A 10,102-nucleotide genomic window follows, 5' to 3' on the forward strand; every position below is an offset into this window, starting at 1 on the left:
TAATATGGAATAACAAGTCAATTACAGCCAACGTAAAAACATTATTTTATCGCGATTGGTATGACAGAGGGATAAAATACATATATCAACTTTTTGACTTTAGAAATAAAATCATGTATAATTTTGAAAACATTAAATACCTCTACGACATCAATAACAACGACTTTATGAAATTCAATACCCTAATCACATCAATCCCAACAGAATATAAAACTGAAGAAAGCATTCATGACCTCGATATCAATCAACCAGACGAAACTTTGTCAAAAGCAATAATCAAAACAAAATACCCTAATAAATTAATATACAATATTCAGTTACAAAACGAGGACAATGACATTCTTGAAAACAAATGGAACACGAATTTTACCAATATAGACTCAACCACTTGGAAAAAAATCCATATTGTTCCCCACATTTCAACCAGCGACATGTCTTTACGCAGCTTTCAATATAAATTTATCATGCGAATTGCCCGTCTGTAGATCTGCCATAAGTCATTAGCACTTTTCTATGGAATTCCATAGAAAATATTATGGAATTCTATGGAAATCGATGGAAATCCATGGAATTTGATGGAATTCCATCCACTTGCCAATTTTCCATCTGAAGCTGTTATGGAATTCCACGGAATCTCGACTAAAATTCCATGCATTTCCACGGAATGAATGGAAAACACCATGGAAAGTTGGACTTAGCCATTTTTTTCAACGGAAATCGTTATGGAAAATAACTTATACATTTTCTTGGATGGAAATCAATGGAAAATAACTAAGAAAATTTTCGCTGGTTGTCTGAAATGTATTTGTAGTTTAATACATGTATGAATTTATTTGCATCATGTTTTTTGTATTTAAAAGAAAATGCATTAAAGATAATTATAAATTTGTTCTAGAAATTGGAACAGTTCTGGAATTGTTCCAAAACAGTTTTTTTAGAATAAATCCAGAACATTTGTGGAAAATGGCTTAGGACTGATACTGTTCCAATAATTTCAAGAACCTTTTTAGAACATTTCAAGGACAAAATATGGTCAAGAAATTTCTAAAAATGTTTTAAAATGTAGTTCTAGAACACATCTAGAACGCTTTAAGAACCAGTAAGTTCTACAAAAGTTCTAATGGGGAATAAGAACACATATAGAACACCTTACACTTACAAATAGCCAAATATACTTCATAGTAAAAAAATGTAGCGACAGCAGCAGCAGCAGTAGTAGTAGTAGTTGTAGTAGCTGTATTAGTAGTAGTTGTTGTTGTTGTAGTAGGTGTTGTTGTTGTAGTAATTGATGTAGTAGCAGTAGTGTTTTTTATATCAGTAGAGGTTGTGGTGGAAGAAGTAGTAGTAGAAGTAGTAGCATTAACAGTTTCTGTGGCAATAGTAGTAGCAATAGAAGTAGCAGTAGTAGCAGTTGTTGCTGCTGTTGTTGTTGCTGTTGTTGTTGCTGCAGTTGCTTCTGTTATTGTTGCTGTTGTTGTTGGTGGTGGTGTTGTTGATGCTGTAGTAATTAAAGTAGTAGTTCTGCAGAAGTAGAAATAGTTGTTACTTTCAAAGCAATTTCTACAAGTTTAAATTCCTTTACCCTGTCCAAGTGGTATACACACTGTTTTTTCTCAATATCAAACTCAGCCAGTCCAGGTTGTCAAATAACAATCTATCTGATAAACCCAGCATGTGCTTTGCATCAGATGTTGGGTATGTTTGCTGCAAATCTATTGGTAACATCCTTTTCTAATTGGCTGAATTCAAATACAGAAAGTTTACCTGTTAGATTGAAACATGAAACATGGTGGACAATGTACTGGTTTAACTTGTTAAAATAAAGTTCAAGAAATTTAACAAACAGAAGAATTCATTAGTTTTTCCATTAAAAACACTTTCTTAGAATACTTATGTATTTATATCATTTGGAAAGTGACATGAAATATTGTTAAAGAGTGATGCATACAGTGTTTGAGCAGTCTGTCTAGGAATAGAACAACAACTGAAGGTTTGTGATTTTTATTATTTCTAAATATTCCCTTAAATTTAATCTTCTTATGACATTATTGTAGACCTTTTTATGTGATATTTGAGGTTTTAGTATGGCAAATATTAGTTTAAAAGCAACTGTCACCCAAATTTTCACTTAGTGGAGTTTGCAGGTTGAAAAAGGAAGTAATAAGACCTTTGTGGAGAAATTAATAACGTTGAATGTAGTATCGGAGTTTTATCATGCAAGGATATGGAACTGAGGCTAAGGAAGTTTTGTACTGTGCATGTTGAGCACTTAATGCTCATTAATGGTGTTAATGTTTATTATTATCCCCCGCCATAGGCAAAGGGATATTGTTTTGGCGTTGTCTGTCCATCCTTCCATCCTTCCGTCTGTCCGTCTTTCCATCCGTCCGTAGCCATATCTTGGAAGTGCTTTGGCAGATTTCACTGAAACTTGGTATGAGTATGTATATGGATAAGAGGATGATGCATGCCAAATGGCATTGTACACCATTAGTTAATAACAGAGTTATGGCCCTTTGTATCTTGAAAAAATGCTTTTTTGTGTGTCCAAGGCCAATATCATGGAAGTGCTTTGGCGGATTTCATTGAAACCTGGTTCAAGTATATATATGGATAAGAGGTTGATGCACGCCAAATGGCATTGTACACCATCTGTTAAAAACGGGGTTATGGCCCTTGGTATCTTTAAAAAATGCTTGTTTGAGTGTCAAATATAATACTTATGTGTCCAGAAGCATATTGGCGGGGGATATCAATTCAACGTATTTGCTTGTAAATAAAAAGTTAAACCAATGGAATTGGTTTTTAGGTATCTGAGTGTGCATTTTCATACCAATAGAATTACACATCATTCTAATTATAGCAATAATAAATTTGTACTAATCATACCAACAAATTAAGTTATGCTTAGTGCTTTGCGATGTATTCACTTCGTTTTTAGTTCTCTTTCTAAAGACCATTTAACAACTTAATATTTAAAACAATTCATGAATTACGTTCCCTATACATTTTCATTATATGCTTTAATTACCATTGACCAGTTGATGGAAGATACTGCAGAGTTTGGCAGGGAAATAATTCAACAGCAAAGCGGCTCTTTAAGCGCATTTACCTAGAGGACTTACAGGGCCACAAATTCATGGTAAATATTGTCATGCCCTGGGCTAGATAAGTTATTTAATGTTAACCACCTGAAAGTATTTTGTCTTTTTGGAATTCAATATATTGGTCTTGGTCAGTTACACTTTTCTGGATCCTGGGATAACTTTAAAAGTTCTTAGTATTTTTTCATGAAACTTGAAACATAAACAGATGACAATAAGGACATTTTGCACGTCATTTCATGTTGTTTATAATGCAAGAATTCCGGTTGCTATGGCAACAAATATATTTAACAAACTTAAAATAGTGAAGTTTAACAGGTAGGGGACCATGATGCTTTGCAATCTCTTGTTATAGTTTGAATGTAAATAACTCTTTGCTTTAGACATTTTTATGATTTTTTATTCTGTAGAGCACATGTGAGCAGTATACAATGTACCTGATACCAAAAAGGACCCGGAGGCAGTGACTGGTGTTCAATATTCTCAGAATTAAAGGAAAATGGCAGTGGAAGACTTGGACAAACATTTTTAAAAACTAGGTTCTAAAAAAAAACTAAGCCTGGCAGTCTGTGGCTAAATCTTAATTTTTTTTTTTTTTTTTTAATTTAGTAATTTGAAACTTGGATAATTGAATAAAGTCCGTGTTCAACAGTACTGAGCATAGTATAATAAATAACAAATTTACAACAGTTGTTAATTTGTTATGTATTATTATTAACTATGCTCAGTACTTGAATACTGGCTGTCTGCATGGGAATTTGTTTTCTAGAAAGTTGGTTTCAGACTTAAATATTTGAAGTTAACCTTCGGAACTTTTCTAGAATTGTACTGGAACACATCAACTAGAACTGAACTTCTGTTATCATACTGAAAGTGTTCTAGAATTAATAAGGAACAGTTTTTGAACGTTAAAATTTATGAGAAAAAAACTCTAGAACAATTGTGCGTGATGTGTGTGTGCATGTAATTGTGTGTGTTTATGAACATATGTGAGAAAGGAAGTATACTTGTCATAAGAGAAATTCTACTTCTATGTTTTATATTGTGCCTTTTATAAGTTTTTCTTTTCTCACCTGTATATGCGTGCATGTTTATGGATGTGTTTTTGAATGTGTGCATGCATGCCTGTGGTTAAGAGAGTTGGTACTTTATGAAAATGTAAAACATCTCATTTTTGAATATGTACTGTGACTGCATGTGTGTGGTTAATGATTGATGCCAGATCTTGTTCTTGTTGAACTTCTATGATGAAACCTTTAGTTACATTCACATTTGTTTTTCAAAATCAATAAAATGCCTTTAATCTATAATCTTTTTTTTTCTATTTTATTCCAGCTTTTTATTAAATTCCATAGCTTTTTACGGAATTCCATATAATTCTATGGAATTCCACGGCATTCTATGGAATTCCACGGCGTTCTATGGAATTCCACGGCGTTCTATGGAATTCCACGGCATTCTATGGAATTCCACGGCATTATATGGAATGCCACGGAATTCTATGGAATTCCACGGCATTTTATGGAATTCCATCCCATATCAAGTCCCTCTTCTGTTTTTTTTTCACTTTTCCATTGATTGCATGGAATCGGATGGAAAGTTAGTGCCAATACTCCACGGAATTCCATCTAACGATTTCCATAGAATTCCATATGATTCCATGGCAGATCTACAGACGGGAGTCCCCACAAACACATATCTTTTTAAATGCAAACTTAGCAACAGCACATTATGTGATTTCTGTCAATCACATATTGAAACAATAGACCACTTATTTTGGGAGTGCCAACACATTCAAATAATATGGAAAAAGATGGAAACGTTTCTTGCCAGTAAAACTATATTAATTGAAATAAATAAAACTCATGCTTTCTTTGGATGCACTGAGAAAATACTACACTCTGATGTATTTAACTTTATTGTGATACTATTAAAATCTTTTATATTTAAAATGAAATACAAAAAAATGCATACCAACCTTTCCTCACTTTATTGAATACCTAAATACGAGAATAAAAATTGAATCTGAGATTGCCCTTGTAAAAAATAAATACATGTATGAACAACACCAAAAAATGGATTCAATTTAGGTGAATCATACATTCTACAAACCATCAATAATGCTACCCAGACAAATTTTATGGCAAAACAATTTAAAACAAAAATCCTTTTAAAAACAAAAACAAATACTTACAACAATTCCATTGAAACAAATCTTGTTGTAAAATATTTTCTTTACTTTTTCTAGATACAAAACCTCTATGTTTAGTAAATATAAATTACAAGTTTTATGTTTTTGCTATAAATCACAAAGCTCTTTATATAACATTGGCAATGCAAACAATTTTTAAAATATAATCACGCATACGCTAAATATTTGATATGTTATAGTTCAAAATGTACATTATTATATGTTTTTCCGTATTCTAGTAAGTATGGATGTAAACTACAATGTAAAGAAATGTGAAAAATAAATCCTGTATATACAATTTACTGTTATCAAAAATGTAATGTACGGTTTAATATTGTTAAGCAAAACTTCAGGAGAAGTTTAAATCTTTAGTGTTGTTATGATAATACTTCTACGAGTTATCCTGTATATACAATTGACTGTTATCAAACTGTTATGTACGGTTTAATATCGTTTAGCAAAACTTCAGGAGAAGTTTAAATCGTTAAGATGGGGAAAGTGTAATAGCCTTGGTCATCTACTGTCCAAGGCCAATGCGCATGGGAAGTATCAATCCAATTGGATGATTCATTGAGGAGTTATTGATCATAAACGCTTTTCCCACTTATTGTGCCAGTGACCTTGGACCTAGTGACCCCAATTTCAATAGGAGTCATCTACTGTCCAAGGCCAAAACACATGCAAAGTATCAATGCACAAGGGCAATTGGTTGATAAGTTAATAATCGGAAACGATTTTCACACTGCCGATTCATGATCCAGTGTGATCATTGCGATGAATGGTACCGTGGGTCATGTGTAAATGTTACGGCCACTGATGCTTTGGACATTCTGAAATACCGTTGTCCAAAATGTTAATGTTAATGGTAGAATAAACAAACAACCAGTGAACACTGATTAGCCTGTGCAACGTGCGCAGGTTGATCAATGTTTACAGGTTTTTTTTCGGCGTAAGCTGTATTAAGCCAGCTTTTCACCCTGACTTGACCTTTGTAAGTGTCCAATAATATTCAAATAAAATTTCCCGCGGCTAGGTACGAATGAATTCACTTCATTTATTCCATTGGCTTATTTGAGTATAACACCAGAACATTGGAAACATATCCGCGTCTTTGTAACACTGTTTTACTGCATGATTTTTTATCTCTAATGAAAAGGCTCAATAGATAGAACAGTTTTACAATCAATTTTCGACATAAATACAGTTTGTGCGTTCACCTTTTATTTTCAGAGAATTACCAGCGCAAAAGCGTTTATACTAAAGGCTATATTCTCATATTTAGTACTTACTTGCATTGCATTTCAACCCGCGAATTTTCGGGTCAATTCGCGGCCAGTGTGTGAAAGTCAGAGTTTATATACAGTTCATCACCGGAGTTCGCAGAAGGGGTTGCGATCTTTTCATTGAAGGAAAAAATTGGAATCTATGCTATTTTGTCTGATGGAGTAAATAGTTCGTTTAGTCGCTTTGTCGATATATCAATATTTTAGGCACAGCTGTTGCCTTGGTCGTGTACAGTTGGCGTAAACAAGCCGTCGTTTCAGCAGCAGAATTGTTACCTAACTTTAATGCATTGCATTCCAATCCGCAAGGTATCAAGGTCAGTTTGCAGTCAGTTGCAGAAATCTTTATATAAACGCCGTCTCGTAAACTTTGTGCACTTGAAGTCTGTTTTGATCAGAAAGATACTAAATAAAGATATTCGGCGATATTATTGTGGTATGTCAATCATCGATTTTTAATATGTTTTCAACATTTGCATGATAAGGACCAATTTTGATATCATTAATTAGAAATATTTATCCATTTAGACCAGTTTATTAAGCATGAGCACAATAATTCACTATAATATAATTATGCAATCAAATAAGATTCGAGTATTGCCGGCTGACCTATATGCACTCGTTTATTTTCATGTTTCTTGTGTTTTTCTATTTTGTAAATATAGATATCTGAGTAATAATATCACATAAAGCAAAATAAGCCACGAAATCTGGCGCAACACCCCGTAATTGATTTGCTTGTGATGTAGCTAAGAACTGCGCAGAAAAAAGGCATCCGCTACTTTTTATCTCATAGAGATAACTTTTGATCGTTCATAAACATCGACCACAATCAACGCCGTATATCTTTTTTAAAGATATTTCTTGTTTCATTTGTCCTGCCATGGTCATTTCAGGATCAATGGTGCTTAATGTATGTCAAATGGAATTAACCAGTGAACCCTGATTAGCCGGTGCGGTGGGCGCAGGCTGATCAATGATTATTTATCTATTTTTATGATTTTAGGAAAAAAAAACAACAGCACTACAACAACTTGACTTGTGCTTTAATTGTACCCTTATCGTTTTAGGATGGATTCCGATCTAATAACGGTCGAATTTAGGGATTTGTCCTTTGAGGAGGACATGATGTTAGAGCCAGAAGTTGAGGGTTTTCCACCCAGTAAAAGCTGGGCTGAGGAGATGGAAGAGAGGGAAAGGGTGTGGACCGCGGCAGCCCAGCGCATCATAGCTGAGAGGCTCGGTAAAATGCCCACTGCATGCTCACAAGATGTTGAGGTATTAATTACCAATAACCACGATACCGAACAAAAGTCGGTTGACTTATGTACGCAAAGAAGTGCCTCCCCGGCCCCTAGCCATAGTAAGGTTGACCGTAACCAGGCCGCTCCATCTAGCGGTCGCGGTTATGGTAGGCCTTCGTATGTAAAGCGGTCAGAGAGATGGTGCGATCCCCACCATTGGGAACTGTCCCAATCGTGGAAGGGGGGAGAAATAATAGGGGGAAATATGTACCGCCTGTCCCAAAATTTGTAGGAAATAATAGGGGGAAATACTGCCTGTCCCAAAATTTGTAGGAGATAATAGGGAGAAATACAATTTTGTACAACCTGTTCCACTCCTAGACCCACGAGTAATGCCTGTCCGGAGCAATGAAGGGTTTAAGAAGAGGTCTCAGGCCCAGTGGGAAAGATATGGGGGGAATGATGGGGGTTTCTCCCATTAAAAGGCCTAGGGTAGATTCGTGTTGTCCGGTCCGGGGTTGCAGGGACCTTTGACTTAAGACACATTCTACAATCTCACGTCCCACAGGTCATGGACCTCAGGGTCCCACTAAGTGAGTCCCTGACCCGTAGAAGATTAGCATTTTTAATGGCTCTGGGGGTCCGGGTTGTCCGGGATGGAACTTCTATAGGGGATTTGGCGAGTTTTGGATATAAGATGGGTTATGTACCCCAGGGGGGTGGGGAAAAATCCTCCCAGGTTGGGGCTGCGGAAGCTATTGCGAAATTAACGGGGGAAGAGGCAAATACCTTCCTTAGTTTATTGGACTGGAGCGTATTGGGCCGGCTATGGGCCCTTCTCACTTGCGATGAGCAGAAGTTTTTCCAGGAGACATATTCTCTAACAGCTGAGGAACAGGAGTCCAGGTGGCAAGTGGCTGTTGACAGCCATTGCCACTTGGACAGATGGTCTATCAGAGTGGGGGTGAGCCTGGATCATGATATATTGACCCATCTCAAGGACCACTCCCCTTTGGTAGAAGTAGAGATAAATGTGAAGGCTATGGTAACCAATTTTTGTGACCCCCCCACCTACCCTGATGTTTCCCTACTGAAAACACTATCCTCCTTCCTCCAGGTATACAGACACCGACATAAATCAGTTCGCCAAATTACTTGGCAGGCCAGAGGTAGTGGGGTTTGGGGAGGTGGGTCTGGATCACTCGGTGCCCTATACAGAATCGTTGGGGCAGTCCATTAAACTTCGGCGTGTCCTGGGCTTTCTGGAAGAACGGCATGTTTTGATCCTTTACTGTAGGTATTAATAAGGAGATATCTCAATAATATGTATCTTATAACATATCGTTTATTTTTATGAGTTTATTCTTATGATGGAAATTAATAATAATATTTCAATAATATGTATATGCAATGTTAAGATGAAGTTTGAGAATTTAATTATATTAATTTTTGGGAGATATTTGCATAAACTAAGACCTAATTTAAGATTTATTTCAAGTAAGAACACAAATACGTTTACACCCAGGGTGGGGTTCAATAAAATGAAAAGTAAATTAGATAAAAGAATCGAAGGACATATACTTAACAATGAGTTCAGGGTCAGCATATAGACACGAGATTTAAAGTACCCACACATGGTCATCAAACAGTACAGATGAAAGGGTCACCTATTTGTATAGGATACACAAGTTATGGTACTGACAAATATAACGGGATTACTCTATACCAATATAAATTGATTAGATTTTAGTATATTTGCCAAGCAAGTAAATACATGAATAGATTGTTCCTTCTAGAACATTCTAATAAGTCAACCAATCCGTAATAAGCCAGGACCTTGGTGACCAATTGAAATTACAAGTAGATTTTATGTAAATTAACCTGGAGATAAAATGCAGTGTTTTAGTTAGTAGAAAAGAATCTGCGGTTAGATTTGCAAAGAACTTGGAGAGTTGTCTCGTCTTCTTGACGTGGCGGCCATGTTCGTGTACATTAGCAAGCGTTGTGTTTAAAGAAATATTCGACAGAAATAAATCGCGATGAAATCAGAAATGAACTTTGGTTGTTACTGTGAGTTTGCCACGAGCAATACGTAATTACGTGACACTGTCACCACCTAGGGAATCTTGCAGTAGATATGTAAGTTTGGAGTTCCTATATGGGATATGGGACTTTTTGGAGCGCAATGCGTAGATAACATCTCCGAGTGAAGACAGGGATTTGTTGATAGACTGGGCTTCCTTAAGTCTTGCTCAATCAGCCTTTGACTTGCTCACGCGT

Source organism: Dreissena polymorpha, chromosome 12 (assembly GCF_020536995.1).
Source record: "Dreissena polymorpha isolate Duluth1 chromosome 12, UMN_Dpol_1.0, whole genome shotgun sequence".
In the NCBI taxonomy this organism is placed as follows: Eukaryota; Metazoa; Mollusca; class Bivalvia; order Myida; family Dreissenidae; genus Dreissena; species Dreissena polymorpha.